Source organism: Arachis hypogaea, chromosome 19, assembly GCF_003086295.3.
Source record: "Arachis hypogaea cultivar Tifrunner chromosome 19, arahy.Tifrunner.gnm2.J5K5, whole genome shotgun sequence".
Lineage (NCBI taxonomy): Eukaryota > Viridiplantae > Streptophyta > Magnoliopsida > Fabales > Fabaceae > Arachis > Arachis hypogaea.
Genome location: NC_092054.1, coordinates 95,067,001 through 95,090,360, shown reverse-complemented (window position 1 = coordinate 95,090,360; position 23,360 = coordinate 95,067,001). Strand labels below are relative to the sequence as shown.

The following is a 23,360-nucleotide window of genomic DNA, read 5'->3' as shown; positions in this document are numbered from 1 at the left end:
TGTTTAAGGCTCAAGGATCTTCTTCTGTACCCATAGAGAGGAAGTATGAAAAGCTTCTCTCAACACAGAGTCAAACAAAACCCCCACACTCAACTGCTAAGTTTGGTGTTGGGAGGCTACCATTAAGCTCTGAGTCTCTGTGAAGCTCTCTAAGAGCTCATTGTCAAGCTACTGACATTAAAGAAGCGCTTATTAGGAGGCAACCCAATGTTATTTAATTATTTTTATTTTGTTTTCCATTGTCATGTTATGTTTTCTTTAGGTAGATGATCATGTGGAGTCACAAAAATAGCTGCAGAATTAAGCAAAATCAAAAATAGCATCAAAAACAGCACACCCTGGAGGACAGACTTACTGGCATTTAAACGCCAGTAAGGATAGCAGAATGGGTGTTTAACTTCCAGTCTAGCAGCATTCTGGGTGTTAAACGCCAAAATTGGCAGACAGACTGGCGTTTAATGCCAGAAAAGGGCATCTGGTGTCTGGCTGGCGTTAAACGCCAGAATTGGCAGACAGACTGGCGTTTAACGCCAGAAAAGGTAGCAGAATTGGTGTTAAACGCCAGAAATGGCACACAGAGGGCGTTTAAACGCCAGAAAGGTGCAGGGAGCAGAATTTCTTGACACCTCAAGATCTGTGGATCCCACAGGATCCCCACCTACCCCAATTCACTCTCTCTCCTCTTCACACCTCTCCATAACACTCTTCCCCAAATACCCTTGACCAATCCTATCAATACCTCTTTCCTAAATACCATTCACCTATCAAATCCTACCCTCTTCCCCATAATCTCTTCACCACTCACATCCATCCATCATAAAACCCCACCTACCTCACTGGTGCACGAATTTGTATATGTCAATGTCAATATTACTATTTCTTACAAATTCGCACAACTAACCAGCAAGTGCACTGGGTCGTCCAAGTAATACCTTACGTGAGTAAGGGTCGATCCCACAGAGATTGTTGGTTTGAAGCAATCTATGGTTATCTTGTAAATCTTAGTCAGGAAATCAATTATAATTATCAGTATGAATTACGAAGAATAAAAGAGCATGGATTAAATACTTGTTCTGCAGTAATGAAGAATATGTTGGAGTTTTGGAGATGCTTTGTCTTCTGAATCTCTGCTTTCTCTCTGTCTTCTTCTTTACGCATGCAAGGTTCCTCCTATGGCAAGCTGTGTGTTGGTGGATCACCGTTGTCAATGGCTACCATCCGTCCTCTCAGTGAAAAAGGTCTAGGTGCGCTGTCATCGCACGGCTAATCATCTGTCGGTTCCCACTCATGCTGGAATAGGATCCATTGATCCTTTTGCGTCTGTCACTACGCCCAGCCCTTGTGAATTTGAAGCTCGTCACAGTCATTCAATCCCTGAATCCTACTCGGAATACCACAGACAAGGTTTAGACTTTTCGAATTCTCAAGAATGCTGCCAATGGATTCTAGCTTATACCACGAAGATTCTGATTAAGGAATCCAAGAGATATTCATTCAATCGAAGGTAGAACGTAGGTGGTTGTCAGGCACGCGTTCATAGGTTGAGGATGATGATGAGTGTCACGGATCATCACATTCATCATATTGAAGTGCGAATAAACATCTTAGATAGAAACAAGCGTGTTTGAATAGAAATCAGAAATAGTTGCATTAATTCATCGAAACACAGCAGAGCTTCTCACCCCCAACAATGGAGTTCAGAGACTCATGCCATCAAAGAGTACAAAGTTCAGATCTAAAATTTCATGAGTTACAAAATAAATCTCTAAAAGTTGTTTAAATACTCAACTAGTAACCTAGGTTTACAAAAAATGAGTAAACTATGATAGATAGTGCAGAAATCCACTTCTGGGGCTCACATGGTGTGTGCTGGGATGAGACTTAAGCTTCTCACGTGTCTGGACTGTTTCTGGAGTTAAACGCCAGGTTGTAACCTGTTTCTGGCGTTGAACTCCAACTTGTAACCTGTTTCTGGCGCTGAACGCCAGACTGCAACATGGAACTGGCGTTGAATGCCAGTTTACGTTATTTATCTTCGCGCAAAGTATGGACTATTATATATTGCTGGAAAGCCCTGGATGTCTACTTTCCAACGCAATTAAGAGCGCGCCATTTGGAATTTCGTAGCTCCAGAAAATCCACTTTGAGTGCAGGGAGGTCAGAATCCAACAGCATCAGCAGTCCTTTTTCAGCCTGAATCAGATTTTTGCTCAGCTCCCTCAATTTTAGCCAGAAAATACCTGAAATCACAGAAAAATATACAAACTCATAGTAAAGTCCAGAAATGTGATTTTTAATTAAAAACTAATAAAAATATAATAAAAAGTGACTAAAACATGTTAAAATCTACCTAAAAACAATGCCAAAAAGCGTATAAATTATCCGCTCATCACTCACCATTCAAATTCAAAACATTTTCCTCCCAAACCCAACCCCTCATACACGACTTCCCTCTCTCTCTCTTACCCTATAAATATCCCTCCTCACCACCTTCAATTTCACACATCATACATACTCCTACCCCCTTGGCCGAATCCAAAACACACCTCCATCTCCTTCATTTCTTCTTCTCCTCCTTTTTTTCTTCTTTTGCTCTAGGACGAGCAAACCTTTTAAGTTTGGTATGGGAAAAAGCTCTGCTTTTTATTTTTCCATAACCATTAATGGCACCTAAGGCCGGAGAAACCTCTAGAAAGAGAAAAGGGAAGGCAATTGCTTCCACCTTCGAGTCATGGAAGATGGAGAGATTCATCTCAAAAGTCTATCAAGACCACTTCTATGAAGTTGTGGCCAAGAAAAAGGTGATCCCCGAGGTCCCCTTCATGCTCAAAAAGAATGAATATCTGGAGATCTGACGTGAGATTCGAAGAAGAGGTTGGAAAGCTCTCACCAACCCCATCCAACAAGTCGGAATCTTAATGGTTCAAGAGTTCTATGCTAATGCATGGATCACTAAGAACCATGATCAAAGTGTGAACCCGAACCAAAAGAATTGGCTCACAATGGTTTGGGGAAAATACTTGGATTTCAGTCCGAAAACTATAAGGTTGGCATTCAACTTGCCAATAATGAGAGGAGATTCCCATCCTTTCACTAGAAAAGTCAACTTTGATCAAAGATTGGACCAAGTCCTCAGAGACATCTATGTGGAAGGAGCTCAATGGAAGAGAGACTCAAGAGGCAAGCCGGTTCAATTGAGAAGGTCTGACCTCAAACCCGTGGCTAGGGGATGGTTGGAGTTCATCCAACGCTCTATCATTCCTACTAGCAACCGGTCTAAAGTTACTGTGGACCGGGCTATCATGATCCATAGTATCATGATTGGAGAGGAAGTAGAAGTTCATGAGATCATATCTCTAGAACTATACAAGATGGCTGACAAGCCATCCACTTTGGCAAGGTTAGCCTTGATAAGCCCCAATTTTTGTAGTTTATATTGTGAAGAATTTGGGGGGTTTTGTCAGAATTTCTCACACTTATTCACAAGAAATGCATGGTTTTGTGTTCCCTTCCTAATATTGCTCCAAGATGAAAAACATGCTTATTTTGCCTTAGAATTTCTATATTTTGATCCTCTTTTATTGGCATTCGATGCCGTGATGTATTTGTTGAGTAATTTCAGAATTAATAGGGTAAGAATGGCCAAGAAGAGAGAAAGAAAGCATGCACAAGAGGAAGGAACATGAAGATTTGGATTTTGGGAAACTCAGCATTGGCGCGCACGCGCACTCCACGTGCACGCGTGGATGAGGATAGCTGGAAGTGGCGCGCAAGGATGGACGCATCCGCGTGGGCCAGAGAATTCCCACCGACGCGCACGCGCACCTGACGCGCACGCGTGGATCACAAAAGCAATCGACGCGCACGCACGCATGGCATGCACGCGCGGAAAGTTGCACGTGACCTCATTAAAGGAAATCATGCCTGGCGATTTCTGAGGCTCATCAGGCCCAAATTCAAGCTATTTCTGCATGGAAAAGACCCAAGGATGCTAGGGAAAAAAGGGGGGATCATTCATTTTACACTTAGACACAATTTTTAGCTAGTTTTTTTTTTCTTTGTTCTTCTAGAGAGAGAAACCCTTATTCCTCTCTAGATCTAGCTTTAATTTGATCTTTCGTTGTTGAATTCTGAATTGGATCTTGTTAATTACAAGTTTTAATTGCTTAATTTGAATTCCTTAGTATAATTTTGCTTAGATCTTGTGTTAGTTTTATGAATTCTTGTCAATTGTCATTTTATACCCATTCTATGAATGTTGTGAATCTTGACTTGTTGATGTTACATTGATGATTTCTATGATTAATTGTGTTGTTTGAGTGATTGTATGTTGATAATTGTTAGTGGGTATTTGTTAATTTCAATTTAATTGCAATTTGAACATGTCTTTTGTTAATGCTTACCATGTGTTTGATGAATTTTTTACTTTGATTATGGAGTAGTTCTCTTTACTCTTGGCCTAGGCTAAGGGAATTGGGTAAACTTGAGTCATTGGGTCTAATGGATTTGATGATTTGGGAACCTTAGTGGTCAATTTGATAGCCATTGACACTAACCTACTACTAAGTCAATTGGTAGGTAGGTTAGACCTTATGGGTTGATGTTGACCAAACCATTTAACGTACTTCAAGTATAGAAGTAGACTTAATGAGTTTGGTTCCTCATAATTGTCAAGATATGGTTATTAGACAAGGATAGTGACCCCAATTCCCATGCCTAGCCAAGAGTTGCTTTTATCATTCCTATTTGAAAACCCAAAATTCTTGATTGCTTTGTCTTAGTTATAGTTAGTTGTTTAGTTTAGTGTAGAATTACATTGGATGTTATCTCATTAGTTTAGAACTGCTCACATCTTGCTTAGTTATTTGAATTAGTTTCTTGCATTTTAAGATTACTTGCTTATTAAGATTCATAGTTTAAATTCTTGCTCATGACTTGCAACCCCGGATTTCTAACCAATGTTGAAGCACATGTCAGCCCATTCCTTGTGAGACGACCCGAGATTTGAATACTTCGGTTATTTCTATTGGGGTTAAACTTGTGACAACTAAATCCCTTTCTAAATTTGATCCTCGGGGATTGTTTTTGGGTAGAGCTATACTACCAACGCGATTTCATTGAGAAATTCTTTACCGACGGTATCCACGAGGCACCATCAAATTTTTGGCGCCGTTGCCGGGGAGTGGTTGCAACATATGCCTTGATATTGGTTATGTGAATATGTGAATATTGTAGATAGTTTAATTGCTTTCAATATTTAGCTATAGTTTAGATTTCTTTTATATTTGTGCTATGACTCTCATGTTTGATGACTCGGTCTCAACCGAATTCTAGCTTAGCCGATTTTGATCCCGAGATTGAAAGAACTTTGTTACACACTCGGCAAGCTAGACGGCGGTTGGATTATACGGCTAGTACTTCGGCCTCTCTTGAGGAACATACCAAATCACTAGGCAGCACCGAGAGTGACTTGGAGTCCACTACTTCCTATTCTTCTGTTGGCACTAATAATACATCTTTGCATCCTATAGGTGAGCCATACATGGCGGAGCCACGACGGATCACTTTGCATGAGCAAGGAGCTCCGGATATCATACTTCAACCGTTGCAAGCAAGGTATCCTAACCTTGATCCAAACATTGAGTTGAAGAGTAGCTTGATACATTTACTTCCTAAGTATCCTGGGTTGCCGGGTCAAGACCCCATCCGACATCTAAAGGATTTTCAAGTTGCTTGTTCTACGGCTCGAAGGCATGGAGGCGATAAGGTGGCTATCATGGTTTTTGCCTTCCCTTTCTCTCTTGAAGGGCAAGCAAAGACATGGTTTTATTCGCTACCGGATGAGATTGCGACCAATTGGGATTTCTTGAGAAGAGAGTTTCTAGATAAGTTCTTCCCACCGGAGAAGACCGACTACATCCGGAAGGAATTTTGGGTATAATGCAAAGAGACCAATAGAGTTTGTATGAGTATTGGTATCGGTTCAAGAGGCTATTGGAATCTTGTCCACACCATGGAATGAACACTCACTTGCTCATTAGCTACTTCACCGGAGGTCTTTGTGTGGAAGATAGAAGATTGCTCACCGCTTCTAGTGGTGCCTCCCTTTCGAAAAACAAGACGGAGGGAGAAGCTTGGAAGTTGATAAATGATGTTGCCGAAGCTACACAACATACAAGGGTGAGAAGTAATCCTCTCAAGGGTGTGGTAGAACCATCCCCTTCTGAAGCAAGCCTAACCAAAGCACTTGAGGATATGACCACCATCCTCACGCAAATACAAAAGGATCAAAAGGAATACTACTCCATCCAAGCCATCCAAACCCCACCTCCAGTTGCTCAACTTGAAGGCCCTCCTAGGATTTGTGGTTTGTGCTCTAGCACCACATATTACACCGATCAATGCCATCAAATTCAAGAGGAACATGCTCTTGTAGTGGCCAATGTGAATTACAACAACCGTCCGCCCTATCCTCCTCAAGGCCAAAACAACTACCCTCATGGTAGTAATCAACATCAAGGGCAGAGGGATAATGCATAAGGGAGCAATCAAAACCAAAAATGGAATAACTCTTCTTCTCATCATAACAATAAACAATCTTCATCTCAATACCACCATAATAACACCAACTACCAAGCCAACCAAGGTCACTCCAACCAAAACCAAAACAAATACACCAAATACCAAGCACCGTACCATAGACAACAATCCAACCAAACTCCTCCATCTTCCAACAATCAAGTTGATGAGCTTAGAGCCGCCATGGAGAAACGAGATGAGAGTAACAAGGCTGAATTTGATGCCTTGGGCGCTTAATTGGCTAACCTCACCAACATGTTTTCAAAGATGGCCATGTCAAACCAACCCTCAACCCCCAACAACAACACCAACCAACCCTCAAGCTCTTCTAACCTTCCATCCCAACCCCAACCAAACCCAAAGGGCGGTCTCAACGCCAGTACTCTACGGTCGGGGACTACATTGGAGGAGATACCTCCAAGGGTCATGGAAGACATTCATGAGGAAGAAGCGGTTGTTGAAGCTCCACATGAAGAAGAGGCGGTAGACAAAAGGCATGAGGAAGAAGGAGTAAGCCTCAAAGAACCCAAGAGGAAAGCTATAGTGGATGAGTCCATTCCTATTCCATTCCCTTCCATGGTGAAGAAAGCAAAGAAAACACCGGAATTTGATTTGAACATGCTTCAAGTGTTCAAGAAGGTCGAGGTAACCATACCACTTCTTGATGCTATTCAACAAATTCCAAAGTATGCAAAATTTTTAAAAGACTTGTGTACACACAAGGATAGGATAGGAGAATTGGAGACATTATCCTTGGGTAGTTCAATTTCTTCCTTGATGGAACCTATTCCAAAGAAATGTGGTGACCCTGGACCTTGTTTGGTGTCTTGTTGTATTGGTGGACGCATTTTTCATGATTGTATGTGTGACTTGGGAGCTTGTGTAAGCATCATGCCGTTTTCTATCTTTGTGCGGTTGAATTTGGCTCCGTTAAAGAAGTCGGCAGCGAAGTTTGCCTTAGCCGATAAAAGTGTAATCACGGTGATATGAATAGCCGAAGATGTACTTGTGGCGATCGAGGATTTGGTTTTTCCGGTTGAGTTTTACATCCTTGAAATGCCTCCAACAGAAAATAGAAGCTCATCCTCCGTTCTACTTGGTAGACCCTTCCTCAAGACCTCTAAATTCAAGTTAGATGCCTTCACCGGCACATATTCCTCTGAGGTTGGAGACAAGACTATCAAGTTTAATTTGGAAGAAGCCATGAAGCATCCTCCCGAAGAGCATTTCGTTCTCCGATGTGATGTAATTGATGAAGTGGTAGCGGAAGTGCAAGAAGAAGACCACAATAAGCTATGCTACCCCATTGTTGAAGAGACGGATGACAAGAGGATGAACATAAGAAAGTTGTTGAGAATGAACTCCATGAGCTTGATGAAAAGGAACCTCAGCTTGAGGCAAAGAGTGAATTGATACCTCTTCCATCTCATTTGAAGTATGCTTTCTTAGAGGACAACCAAAAGTTTCCGGTCATTATTGCTAGTGAGCTTTCAAGTGAAGAAGAAGGGAAGCTCCTAGATGTTCTAAGAAGGTACAAGAAAGCGATTGGATGGAGCCTAGCCGATATTATGGGATTGATCCTCGCAAGTGCATGCATCATATATTTCTCCAAGAGGGAGCTAGATCGGTTAGGAAACCGTAAAGAAGGCTCAACCTGACCATCCTTGATGTGGTAAAGAAGGAGGTCACTAGACTACTTGATGCGGGTATCATATACTCAATTTTTGACAGTGAATGGGTGAGCCCGGTCCAGGTTGTTCCCAAGAAATTGGGCATCATTAAGGTTAAAAAGGATGATGGTGAAGTGGTTACCAAGAGAGTACAAAATGCGTGGCAAGTGTGCATTGATTATAGAATATTGAACGCCGCTACAAGAAAGGGCCACTACCCTTTGCCCTTTATCGATCAAATGTTGGACCGTTTGGCGGATAAATCCCATTATTGTTTTCTTGATGGATTCACTGGTTACTTCCAGATTCACATTGCTCCTGAAGATCAGGAAAAGACCACATTCACTTGCCCTTTTGGCACCTTTTCGTATAAAAGGATGCCATTTGGACTATGTAATACCCCTGCTACTTTTCAGCGGTGTATGACGAGTGTCTTTTCCGATCTAATGGAGATTTGTCTGGAAGTCTTTATGGATGACTTCAGTGTTTATGGAACTTCATTTGATTGTTGCTTAGAGAACTTGGCCAAGGTCTTAGCTAGATGTGTTGACACTAACCTTGTCTTGAATTTTGAAAAATGTCACTTTATGGTAAGACAAGGTATAGTGTTGGGACATGTAGTATCTCATGAAGGCATTTTTGTAGACCGGCCAAGATCGATGTTATCACCAATTTACCTCACCCCTCATCTGTGAGGGAGGTTCACTCGTTTTTAGGCCATGCAGGATTCTACAGGCGCTTTATCAAAGATTTTAGCAAGATTGCTTTGCCATTGTCGTGCCTACTCCAAAAAGATGTAGATTTTGAGTTTGACAGTGAATGTGTGAAAGCTTTTGAAGAGCTAAGGAGAGTTCTTACCACAGCACCGATTGTGCGAGGCCCCAACTGGACGTTACCATTCGAGATAATGTGCGATGCGTCAAACCATGCTGTAGGTGTCGCGCTTGCACAGCGCGATGGTAAACTCCCTTATGTCATTGCTTACTCTTCTAAAACATTGGATGCAGCACAATCCAACTGTACCACTGCTGAAAAGGAACTCCTAGCTATTGTTCATGCTTTAGATAAATTCATATCTTATTTGCTAGGATCAAAGATAGTGGTATACACGGATCATGCAGCTTTAAAGTACTTATTGACAAAGAATGAGTCAAAGCCTAGACTCATACGTTGGATCTTGCTTTTGCAAGAATTCGACATTGAGATTAGGGACCGGAGTGGGTCTCAAAACCTGGTCGCGGATCATTTAAGCCGCATTAAGAATTTAAAATTTGACCCATTTCCGATCAATGACTCATTCCCATTGGATAGTTTACATGCTATGACAGATAGTTTTCCTTGGTTTGCCCCAATGGCAAACTACTTGGTTGCAAAACTCTTCCCTCCCAACTTTTCTAAACACCAAAAGGATAAGTTGAGGAGTGATTTCAAATACTATATTTGGGATGACCCTCACTTGTGGAAGAGGGGAGTGGACCAAATAATTCGAAGATGTGTCCCGGAGTCTAAAATCCAACCCATTCTTGAAGCTTGCCATTCGTCTGAATGTGGTGGCAACTTTGGCCCACAAAGGACCGCTAAAAAGTTGGATTGTGGATTCTGGTGGCTAACCTTATTCAAGGATGCAAACCGATTCTGTGTGTCTTTCCATCAGTATCAGAAGTCGGGAAACACATCCCAAAGGGATGAGATGCCTCAGCAACCTATGTTGTTCTGTGAGATATTTGGTGTATGGGCATTGACTTTATGGGACCATTTCCCAACTCAAGTGGGTATCTATATATTCTGTTAGCGGTTGACTACGTGTCAAAGTGGGTAGAAGTAATACCTACCCTCCTTGACGATGCCAATACCGTTGTTTCTTTTATTAGAAATCATATTGTATGCCGTTATGGGTCGCCACGAGCAATCGTGAGCGGCCAAGGATCCCACTTTTGTAATAGGAAAGTAGAGGCATTGCTCAAGCACTATGGAGTGTCACATAAGGTTGCTACTGCTTATCACCCACAGACCAACGGACAAGCGAAAGTGTCCAACCGGGAGATTAAGAGAATCTTGAAAAAAGTGGTCAATCCACAAAGGAAGGATTGGAGCCTCCGGTTAGGAGATGCATTATGGGCGTATAGAACGGCCTACAAGACTCCATTAGGGATGAGCCTCTTCCGGATCGTCTATGGTAAGGCATGCCACCTTCCGGTGGAGATTGAGCATAGAGTCTATTGGGCGGTAAAGCAGTGCAACATGGATTTGACCAAAGCGGGTGAAGCCAGAAAATTACAGCTAGAGGAGCTTGAGTGTTTGAGGAACGAATCATATGAGAATGTCCGAATCTATAAAGAAAAGACTAAAGTATTTCATGACCATCACATCTGGAAGAAGGACTTTCGAGAAGGTGATGAGGTTCTCTTCTACAACTCGAGGCTTCGATTCATGCCTGGCAAGCTCCGTTCTAGATGGGAAGGACCTTTCAAGGTGAAAGAGATAAAGCCCTATGGAGTGGTGGAGTTGTTTGATCCTAAAAGTGATGCAACTTTCAAGGTGAATGGACATAGAGTGAAGAAGTATCATGGCTACAAGCCCTCAAAAGAGCTAGAGGTGTTCCTATTGGCGGATGCACCTAAGGAAGGAGAAGCTTGAGCGACTGACCGTCCAACTTAAGGACGTTAAAGAAAAGTGCTTGGTGGGAGGCATCCCACCGTGGTAAGATCTTCCTTGTGTACATTCTTGCTTTTAGCTCTAGATTTTTGTTAATTTTGTGATTTCTTGATGTTGTTGATTGCATAGGATTGCTAGCTTTATTGTTCTTATTGAATAAATAGGATGTTCATATAGTTCTCACCATTTTGGTATGGATGAATTGTTGAAGTAGAGGGAATACCATGTTTTGAATAATGCATGAATTTGTGAAGTGTTCTCTTTGACTAGCTTAAACACCTACCAAGAATGTGTTAGAATAGCTTTTGCTATGGAAAAAAAAGAGGAAAAAGGAAAAAAGGGCACCGACGCGCCAGCGCACCTTGCGCCTGTGCGCCAGTGTGCATTTCTAACTCCTGCACCAAAAATCCGAGAGTCATGCCCACTTTATGCCCATCTCGCGCCAAGCACCCACACGTCCGCGTGCTTGCCGCCTGCACGCCCTTCGTAAATTCGCCATCGACGCACAAGCGCACTGCGCGCACGCGCCGATGATGCAATCTGACCTCTCTGGTACAAAACACCAGAGAGTTGTGCCCACACCGACGCATCCTCGCACTGCGGCGGTCATCAATCCACTCAGGCACGCGTCTGCGCAAGGTGCGCGTCCGCGCGCCTGTACTGCATGATCACCCTGGTACAACTCACCCGAGAGTTGGGCCTACTTTGTGCCAACTCCATGCCAGGGACACAACTGACCTCACGTGTGCGCGCCATTGACGCATACGCATCCCTTGCCCAACCTTCACCGACGCGCCAACACGCGCCGGTCGCGTGAACCAGTTTAAAAAACTGGCGCGCCTTGTTCTACCCCCTTTCTCATCTCTTTTCTTATTTCTTTCTTCTTCTTTCTCCATCACCTCTCTTCTCTTCCTTTTCTTCTTCCATACTTCGCCACCGTCTCCGGCCACTCACCGGCCACCACCACCTCTTCCGGTGGCACTACATCTTTTCTATTTCTTTCTCAATTTCACAAAAAGGAAATTCTACCTTGTTCTTTTCCACTTCTCAAGGTTCTACTTCTTCCATATCTCCTATATTACTTTCTTTGCATTATTTCTTCTTTTAGTTAGATTCTTTTTGTTGCTTTACTTAATTTCTCTTTTAGTTGCATGATTATACCACTTGCTTTTTGTTTGTTTATTTACTTTTCCCTTTTTCTTGCTTTTTCATGGATGATTGAATTTGAGTTTAATTTGCTTTAATGGATCTTTTTTATTGTTTTTCCTTATCTTTGTCAATATGTGATGATTATGTAATGATTGATATTTCATTTTGGACTTCAAGTTGGTTGAGTATCTCATAATTGCTCATTGCTTGGTAATTACACGCCAAGTGTTCGAGGAAATGTATGAATGCCATTTTGGTTTATTTTTATCATGTACTTTCAATTTGGTGCTTCTCCTTATTCACTTGTTGTCTTCTAAATGCATTGAGTCCACTTTGCTTATTACTTGCCAATTAGATACTCATTGAACATGACTTGCTCTTTGTTATGGATGCTTGAGATTATACTTCTCATGCCATTTTTCATGCTTTACTTTCTCTTGCATCCCATGCCAAGTGTTGTGACCCATGCCTTTATAATCACTTAGTTGCACTACTTCTTTTGGGCCTAGAACCTATCTCACTATGTGCTACCTAGCACCCACAAGTTGTCCTTCACGGCGGATCTCGCCTTGCTTGTTTGGTGTGTTCTCACAGAGAGACCGGTGAACATTCCGCTTCTTGTCAAGCAAGCGATGGGACAAGTTCACGCCCGGGGCAATTTGCCATTTCCAGCATTGGTATCTGATTTAGTTGCTGCTGCAGGTGTTCCTTGGGAAGACATGGACACGAAGGCTATAATTCCGGCTAAGGGCTATGTGGTCCCAAGCAGAAAATACTTACATCTTCCCATGAATAACCCAAGCCTTGACATAGCCCTCCCATCTACTATTCCTTCAACCTCATCATCACCACCACGGCAAGGATCTACACATCAAAGGCTAGAAGATCTACACCGGAAGCTTGATAGATATGAGCGGCGCAGTCAATGCCGATATACTTACATCAAGAAGCTTCTGCGTTGTGTTACCCCTAGCATGGAGGAACCCAAAATATTCACATCCACATCAAACCCAAGTGATGGGAGCTCTGATGGAGGGGATAGTGAAGGTTCTAGTCCCGACCGTCCTTTGCGCATTGTTGGTAGCACGGAGGACCGTGCTAAATTCTAAGTATGGGGAGGTCTTTCGACCGATCTCCATGGGTAACAATCTCTTCCTTTCAACACCCATGGATTTATCTTTTTGCTTAGTAGTTAGTGCATTGCATGTGTAGTTAGTCTTGCTTGTAAATACTCCTTGCATGATAGTTAGTTTCTATAGAGTTGCTTGGTCAAAATAATAACTTCTTCCCCAAGAAACTGTGTTTTGGGATACCCTACCAAATTTTGAACAATTTTTTTGTGGCAAACTTGCTTTAAGAATGTATTTTGGAACATAGTGATTGAGCTAAGAACACAAGCATGTAAGTTTTGAGCCTATTGCATGGTTACATCTTCTAACCATTATTTCCCATTCTTGTGTGTATTATTCTCTCTCTATGATTGTAATCCTTGCTTTGTCTGATTCTATATGTCCATTACTTTGTGTATGAATGCATTTACATGATTGAGGCCATCGTTTTAATAGTCACTTTTCCCAAACGGTCTTAACCCTTTTGTCTACCATTGCTAACCAATTTTGAGCCTATGATAAACCCTCTTTGTTCTTAAAAAGAGCACATCAATAACCCTAAGCGAAAAATAATGAATGTCCCTAAATTTGGATCCTTGATTAGCTTAGGTAGGTGAAGGTATGTATCATTCAAATGGGAGGGTATACTTGGAAAATTTGGGTAGATGTAAAGAGGTGTATTGTAATTGTAATTGAAAATTCTAGGATTTGGGAACATACTCATGTATTGAATGATTGAACCATATGCATTGAAACTTTTGTACATGAAACTCCAAGAAATAGGGGACTAAAACCAAAAAAAAAAAAAGAAAAGAAACAAAAATATGGAAAAAAGAGAAAGCATTGAAAGGGGACAAAAATGCACCAAGACAAGGTAATAAAAACAATGCATATGGAATGTGAATTGAAAAAAAAATGCATGAGTATGCAAAAAGTGAAACTTAAGGGTAGCTAGGTAATGTATTATAGTTGTATAGGTTGTTCTATGTGTCTAGTGGGATTTTAGGATTAAACAAGGACTCAAATTTTAAGCTCACTTGACCATATACATCCTTACCTTCACCCCTGGCCCCATTACAACCCATGAATAAGTCCTCATGATACTTGTAAGCATGTATTAAGTAATTGTTGATTGTTAGATGAAAGACAAATCTTGGAAAGCATGATTAGGAGAGGATTGAGTGACAAACCCTATACACTTGAGCGAATAGAGCGGATACACTTCCGGTGAGGGTTCGATGCTCAACTCCTTGTTCCCGGCTTTCACAAGCGTTCGTTTAGCAAGTTATATGCACTTCATAGTGATGTTCAATTTGGTAGGATTCATGAACTACATATCATTTTCACCCTATATGCTCACATGTGTTCTTGGAGGATAGATTTACCCTTGACCAAGTAGATAGATGATTTTACATTAGTTGCATGCATTCACTTAGGTAGTTTGCATTTCATAAACCCTTTCTCACCATGATCTTTGGTTTTTTTTATTTTAAGCATGAGGACATGCTTGGTTTAAGTGTGGGAATATTTGATAAACCCCAAATTTTGTGGTTTATATTGTGAAGAATTTGGGAGGTTTTGTCAGTATTTCTCACACTTATTCACAAGATATGCATGGTTTTGTGTTCCCTTCCTAATATTGCTCAATGATAAAAACATGCTTATTTTGCCTTAGAATTGATATATTTTGATCCTCTTTTATTGCCATTCGATGCCGTGATATATTTGTTGAGTAATTTCAGAATTAATAGGGCAAGAATGGCCTAGAAGAGAGAAAGAAAGCATGCACAAGAGGAAGGAACATGAAGATTTGGATTTTGGGAAACTCAGCATTGGCGCGCACGCACACTCCACGCGCACGCGTGGACGAGGATAGCTGGAAGCAGCGCGCAAGAATGGACGCATCCGCGCGGGCCAAAGAATTCCCACTGATGCGCACGCGCACGCAAGCATGGCGCTCATACGCGGAAAGCTGCACGTGACCTCATTAAAGGAAATCGTGCATGGTGATTTCTGAGGCTCATCAGGCCCAAATTCAAGTTGTTTCTGCATAGAAAAGACCCAAGGATGCTAGGGAGAAAGGGGGGATCATTCATTTTACACTTAGACACAAATTTTAGCTAGTTTTTTTGGTTCTTTGTTCTTCTAGAGAGAGAAACCATTGTTCCTCTCTAGATCTAGCTTTAATTTGATCTTCCCTTGTTGAATTCTGAATTGGATCTTGTTAATTACTAGTTTTAATTGCTTAATTTGAATTCTTTAGTATAATTTTGCTTAGATCTTGTGTTAGTTTTATGAATTCTTGTCAATTGTCATTTTATACCCATTCCATGAATGTTGTGAATCTTGACTTGTTGATGTTACATTGATGATTTCTATGATTAATTGTGTTGTTTGAGTGATTGTATGTTGATAATTGTTAGTGGGTATTTGTTAATTTCAATTTAATTGCAATTTGAACATGTCCTTTGTTAATGCTTACCATGTGTTTGATGAATTGTTTACTTTGATTATGGAGTAGTTCTCTTTACTCTTGGCCTAGGCTAAGGGAATTGGATAAACTTGAGTCATTGGGTCTAATCGATTTGATTATTTGGGAACCCTTAGTAGTCAATTTGATAGCCATTGACACTAACCTACTACTAAGTCAATTAGTAGGTAGGTTAGACCTTATGGGTTGATGTTGACCAAACCATTTAACGTACTTCAAGTATAGAAGTAGACTTAATGAGTTTGGTTCCTTATAATTGTCAAGATATGGTTATTAGACAAGGATAGTGACCCCAATTCCCATGCCTAGCCAAGAGTTTCTTTTATCATTCCTTTTTGAAAACCCAAAATTCTTGATTGCTTTGTCTTAGTTATAGTTAGTTGTTTAGTTTGGTGTAGAATTACATTGGATGTTATCTCATTAGTTTAGAACTGCTCACATCTTGCTTAGTTATTTGAATTAGTTTCTTGCATTTTAAGATTACTTGCTTGTTAAGATTCATAGTTTAAATTCTTGCTCATGACTTGCAACCCCGAATTTCTAACCAATGTTGAAGCACATGTTTGCCCATTCCTTGTGAGACGATCCAAGGTTTGAATACTTCGGTTATTTCTATTGGGGTTGAACTTGTGACAACCAAATCCCTTTCTAAATTTGATCCTCGGGGATCGTTGTTGGGTAGAGCTATACTACCAATGCGATTTCATTGAGAAATTCTTTACCGACGGTATCCACAAGGCACCATCAAGCCTTTCCTCATCTCATCTGTCACCTATGCAATTCAGCCGAAATTGTCATAGAGAAATACATCCTCATTGAAGAGGACAAGCCCATCACTAAGAAAAGGATGGAGCAAACAAGAGAGTCCACTCATGGACCTCAACAAGAGTATGAGGAAATTTCTCATCAAGAAATCCCTGAGATGCCTCAAGGGATGCAGTTTCCTCCACACAACTATTGGGAGTAACTCTACACCTCTTTAGGATATTTGAGTTCTAACATGGAGCAACTAAGAATGGAGCACCAAGAGCACTCCATCATCCTCCATGAAATCAGAGAGGACCAAAAGGCCATGAGAGAGGAGCAACAAAGGCAAAGAAGAGTCATAGAGGAGCTTAAGCACTCCATAGGATCTTTAAGAGGAAGAACTAGCTACCGTCACTAAGGTGGACCCGTTCTTTAATTTCCTTGTTCTTATTTTTCTATTTTTTTTTATTTTTATGCTTTATGTTTTGTCTATGTTTTTGTCTTTATTACATGATCATTAGTGTTTAGTGTCTATGTGTTAAAGCTATGAATGATTCCATGACTCTTTCACCTTCCTTAAATGAAAAATATTTTCTGAAAAGAAAAAGAAGTACATGGGTTTCGAAATTTATCTTGAAATTAGCTTAATTATTTTGATGTGGTGGCAATACTTTTTGTTTTCTGAATGAATGCTTGAACAGTGCATATTTTTTATAGTGAAGTTTATGAATGTTAAAATTGTTCGCTCTTGAAAGAATAATGAAAAAAGAGAAATGTTATTGATAATCTGAAAAATCATAAAATTAATTCTTAGAGCAAGAAAAAGCAGTGAAAAACAAAGCTTGCAAAAAAAATGGCGGAAAAAAAGAAAGAAAAAGAAAAAGCAAGCAGAAAAAGCCAGTAACCCTTTAAACTAAAAGGCAAGGGTAAAAAGGATCCAAGGCTTTGAGCATTAATGGATAGGAGGGCTCAAAGAAATAAAATCCTGGCCTAAGCGGCTGAACCAAGCTGTCCCTAACCATGTGCTTGTGGCGTGAAGGTGTCAAGTGAAAAGCTTGAGACTGAGCGGTTAAAGTCGTGGTCTAAAGCAAAAAGAGTGTGCTTAAGAGCTCTGGGCACCTCTAACTGGGGACTTTAGCAAAGCTGAGTCACAATTTGAAAAGGTTCACCTAGTTATGTGTCTGTGGCATTTATGTATCCGGTGGTAATACTGGAAAACAAAATGCTTAGGGTCACGGCCAAGACTCATAAAGTAGATGTGTTCAAGAATCAACATACTGAACTAGGAGAATCAATAACACTATCTAAATTCTGAGTTCCTATGGATGCCAATCATTCTGAACTTCAAAGGATAAAGTGAGATGCCAAAACTGTTCAGAAGCAAAAAGCTACTAGTCCCGCTCATCTAATTGAAACTAATCTTCATTGATAATTTTGGAATTTATTGTATTTTCTCTTTTTTTTATCCTATTTTGTTTTAAGTTGCTTGGGGACAAGCAACAACTTAAGTTTGGTGTTGTGATGAGCGGATAATTTATACCCTTTTTGGCACTGTTTTTACATAGTATTTAGTATGTTTTAGTTACTTTTTATTATATTTTTATTAGTTTTTATGCAAAAATCACATTTCTGGATTTTACTATGAGTTTGTGTATTTTTCTATAATTTCAGGTATTTTCTGGCTGAAATTGAGGGATCTGAGCAAAAATCTGATTCAGAGGCTGAGAAAGGACTGTAGATGCTGTTAGATTCTGACCCTCCTGCACTCGAAGTGGATTTTCTGGAGCTCCAGAAGCCCAATTTGCGCGTTCTTAATTGCGTTGAAATTTAGACATCTTGGGCTTTCCAGCAATATATAATAGTCCATACTTTGCCCGAGATTTGATGGCCCAAACTGGTGTTCAAACGCCCACTAGAGACCCTTTTCTGGAGTAAAACGCCAGAACTGGCACCAGAACTGGAGTTAAACGCCCAAACTGGCACCCAAGCTGGTGTTTAACTCCAAGAATGGCCTATGCACGTGAAAGCTTCAATGCTCAGCCCAAGCACACATCAAGTGGGCCCCGAAAGTGGATTTCTGCACTATCTGCACTTAGTTACTTATTTTCTATAATCCCTAGTAATTAGTTTAGTATAAATAGCATTTTTTACTATTGTATTCGCATACTTTGGAGACTTTGATCATTTTTATGTTACATTTGGGAGGCTGGTGATGAGCGGATAATTTATACGCTTTTTGGCATTGTTTTTACATAGTTTTTAGTATGATTTAGTTAGTTTTTAGTATAATTTTATTGGTTTTTAAATAAAAATCACATTTCTGGACTTTGAAGAAGGACTGTAGATGCTGTTGGATTCTGATCTCCCTGCACTCAAAGTGGATTTTCTGGAGCTACAAAACTCCAAATGGTGCACTCTTAAATTCGTTGGAAAGTAGACATCCAGGGCTTTCCAGTAATATATAATAGTCCATACTTTGCCCGAGTTTAGATGACGCAAACTGGCGTTCAACGCCAGTTCCATGTTGCATTCTGGAGTTAAACGCGAGGAACAGGTTGCAAAGTGGAGATAAACGCCAGAAACAGGTTACAAACTGGCGTTCAACTCCAAGAGAAGCCTCTACACGTGTAAAGCTCAATGCTCAGCCCAAGCACACACCAAGTGGGCCCCAGAAGTGGATTTCTGCATCATTTACTCATTTCTGTAAACCCTAGTAACTAGTTTAGTATAAATAGGACTTTTTATTATTGTATTAGAAGTCTTGGTTACTCCGGTTCCCCTCTGGGGCCGAGACCAATGAACTCCATTATCACTTATGTATTTCAATGGTAGAGTTTCTACACACCATAGATTAAGGTGTGGAGCTCTGCTGTTTCTCATGAATTAATACAAAGTACTATTGTTTTTTTCTATTCAATTCAAGCTTATTCCTATTCTAAGATATTCATTCGCACCCAAGAACATGATGAATGTGATGATTATGTGACGCTCATCACCATTCTTACCTATGAACGCGTGCCTGACAACCACTTCCATTCTACATGAAGAAGAGATAGAATGAGTATCTCTTAGATATCTAATATAGGGGACCGAGTCCGAGATATTAGAGTCTTCGTGGTATAAGTTAGAACCCATTGATGGCCATTCCTGATATCCGGAAAGTCTAAACTTTGTCTGTGGTATTCCGAGTAGGATCTAGGAAGGGATGGCTGTGACGAGCTTCAAACTCGCGAGTGCTGGGCGTAGTGACAGACGCAAAAGGATAGTAAATCCTATTCCAGTATGATCGAGAACTGACAGATGATTAGCCATGTAGTGACAGCGCATTGGACCATTTTCACAGAGAGGATGGGATGTAGCCATTGACAATGGTGATGCCCCACATACAGCTTGCCATCGAAGGGAGTAGGAATGATTGGATGAAGACAGCAGGAAAGCAGAGGTTCAGGAGGAACGAAAGCATCTCTATACGCTTATCTGAAATTCTCACCAATGAATTACATAAGTACCTCTATCCTAGCTTATATTTTAATTATGTTTTCATTATCAATTCACCATAACCATTTGAATCCGCCTGACCGAGATTTACAAGGTGACCATAGCTTGCTTCAGGCCGACAATCTCCATGGGATCGACCCTTACTCACGTAAGGTTTATTACTTGGACGACCCAGTGCACTTGCTGGTTAGTTGTGCGAATTTGTGACAAAGTGTGATTCACGTTTGAGAGCACCAAGTCTTTGGAGCCATTGTTGATGATCGCAATTTCGCATACCAAGTTTTTGGTGCCGTTGCTGGGGATTGTTCGAGTTTGGACAACTGACGGTTCATCTGGTTGCTCAGATTAGGTAATTTTATTTTAATTTTAAGCTTTGTGTTTTTATTATTCTTATTTTCAAAAAAAATAATATTTTCAAAAAAAAATTCAAAAAAATAAATTATTCTATGTTCTTCAGAATTTTTAAGAAGGAATTCTAGAGTTTCATGAGATATGTTGAATCCTGGCTGGCTGTTAAGCCATGTCTAATCTTTTAGACCGAGGGTTCACTTATCCTCAAGAGAAGAGCTTCTTTGTCTTCTTCAGCAATTCAGCTGTTGTATGCCTGATTTGTATCTGCTAAAGCTTGGCTGGCCATTGGCCATGTCTAGTGTTTTGGACCGGAGCTTTCACTGAAAGCTTGGCTGGCTAGTAAGCCATGTCTAATTCCTAGAGTGGAGCTTTAGACTAACATTGCAAGATTCCTGGAATTCCTATTAAAAATTTTGAAATCCTTATTTTTCTTTTTCCAATTAATTTTCGAAAAACCAAAAAAATTTAATAAAATCATAAAACCAAAAATAACTTGATGTTTCTTGTTTGAGTCTTGTGTCAACTTTTAAATTTGGTGTCAATTGCATGTTTATCTCTTTCTTGCATTCTTCGAAAATTCATGCATTGCATTCTTCATGATCTTCAAGTTGTTCTTAGTAAATCTTCTTGTTTGATCTTCATATTTTCTTGTTTGTGTCTTTTCTTGTTTTTCATATGCATTTTCAATTTGTTAGTGTCTAATTATTGAAAATTTCTAAGTTTGGTGTCTTGCATGTTTTTCTTTTCTTAAAAATTTTCAAAAATAAGTTCTTGGTGTTCATTTTGACATTCAAAGTGTTCTTGGTGTTCATCTTGACATTCATATTGTTCTTGCATGCATCATTTGTTTTGATCCAAAACTTTCATGCATTGAGTCTTTTTTATGTTTTTCTCTTCCATCATTAAAAATTCAAAAATCAAAAAAATATCTTTCCCTTTTCTTCTCATAAAATTCGAATATTTGACTTGACTTTTTCAAAAATTTTTAAAATCTAGTTGTTTCTTATGAGTCAACTCAAATTTTCAATTTAAAAATTCTATCTTTTTCAAATCTTTTTCAAAAATCAAATCTTTTTCATTTTTTCCTTCATATTTTCGAAAATTTTAAACTTTGATTTTCAAAATCTTTTTCTTATTTTGTTTCATAATTTCAAAATCTCTACTAACAATTAATGTGATTGATTCAAAAATTTTTAAGTTTGTTACTTGCCTAGTAAGAAAGGTTCAATCTTTAAATTTCTAAATCATATCTTCAAGTTTCTTGTTAGCCAAGTAATCAACTTTGATTTCAAAAAAATCAAATCTTTTTAATTTCCTTTTCAAATCTTTTTCAAAATAAGTTTCAATCACATCTTTTTCAAAATCAATTTCAAAATCTTTTCTAACCTCTTATCTTTTCAAATTGATTTTCAAATCTTTTTCAAATTAATCCTATCTTTTTGTTTGATTCTTATCTTTTTCAAAACTACCTAACTAACTCTCTCTTTCTAATTTTCGAAAATCCCTTCCCTCTTTTTCAAAATTCCCTTTAATTAATTAATTGTTTTAAACTTTAATTTAATGCAATTTCATTTTCCTTTTTAATTTTTGAATTATAACTTTAATTTTAAATTAAAAACAAAAATAATTTTATTTTAATTTATTTAATTTTCGAAATTCTCTCCCCCTAATCTCTTTCTAATTATTTTATTTATTTACTAACACTTCTCTTTCTTAAAAATTCAAACCCACTCCCTTTTTCTGTGTTCGAATTTCTTTTCTTCTTCTACTCACATAAAGGAATCTCTATACTGTGGCAAAGAGGATCCTTATTATTTTCTGTTTTCTTCTTTTTCATATGAGCAGGAACAAGGATAAGAACATTTTTGTTGAAGCTGATCCTGAACCTGAAAGGACTCTGAAGAGGAAGCTAAGGGAAGCTAAAGTACAACTCTCTGGAGAAAATCTGACAGAAATTTTTGAAAAAGAAGGAGACATGGCCGAAAATAATAACAATGCAAGGAAGATGCTTGGTGACTTTACTGCACCAAATTCCAATTTACATGGAAGAAGCATCTCAATCCCTGCCATTGGAGCAAACAATTTTGAGCTGAAACCTCAATTAGTTTCTCTGATGCAACAGAACTGCAAGTTTTATGGGCTTCCATCAGAAGATCCTTTTTCAGTTCTTAACTGAATTCTTGCAAATCTGTGATACTGTTAAGACCAATGGGGTTAATCCCGAGGTCTACAGGCTTATGCTTTTCCTGTTTGCTGTAAGAGACAGAGCTAGAATATGGTTGGACTCTCAACCTAAAGACAGCCTGAACTCTTGGGATAAGCTTGTCACGGCTTTCTTAGCCAAGTTCTTTCCTCTTCAAAAGCTTAGTAAGCTTAGCGTGGATGTTCAAACCTTCAGACAGAAAGAAGGTGAATTCCTCTATGAAGCTTGGGAGAGATACAAGGAACTGACCAAAAAGTGTCCTTCTGACATGCTTTCAGAATGGACCATCCTGGATATATTCTATGATGGTCTATCTGAATTATCTAAAATGTCATTAGACCATTCTGCAGGTGGATCCATTCACCTAAAGAAAAGGCCTGCAGAAGCTCAAGAACTCATTGACATGGTTGCAAATAACCAGTTCATGTACACTTCTGAAAGGAATCCTGTGAGTAATGGGACGCCTATGAGGAAGGGAGTTCTTGAAATTGATACTCTGAATGCCATATTGGCTCAGAATAAAATATTGACTCAGCAAGTCAATATGATCTCTCAGAGTCTGAATGGATTGAAGGAATCATCCAACAGTACTAAAGAGGCATCTTCTGAAGAAGAAGCTTATGATCCTAAGAACCCTGCAATAACAGAGGTGAATTACATGGGTGAACCCTATGAAAACACATATAATCCCTCATGGAGAAATCATCCAAATTTCTCATGGAAGGATCAACAAAAGCCTCAACAAGGCTTTAATAATGGTGAAAGAAACAGGTTTAGCAATAGCAAGCCTTTTCCATCATCCACTCAGTAACAGACAGAGAATTCTGAGCAGAATCCATCTAGCTTAGCAAATATAGTCTCTGATCTATCTAAGTCCACTTTAAGTTTCATGAATGAAACAAGATCCT

General features: G+C 39.5%; 1 non-coding gene across 1 annotated transcript; it reads right to left on the bottom strand.

The window, feature by feature from the left end:
* Positions 1 to 22,618: 22,618 nt before the first annotated feature.
* Positions 22,619 to 22,726, bottom strand: LOC112780256 (small nucleolar RNA R71). Its single transcript, XR_003191106.1, has one exon. It is a non-coding gene; the product is annotated as a small nucleolar RNA R71 (small nucleolar RNA).
* Between the last annotated feature and the right edge of the window lie 634 nt (positions 22,727 to 23,360).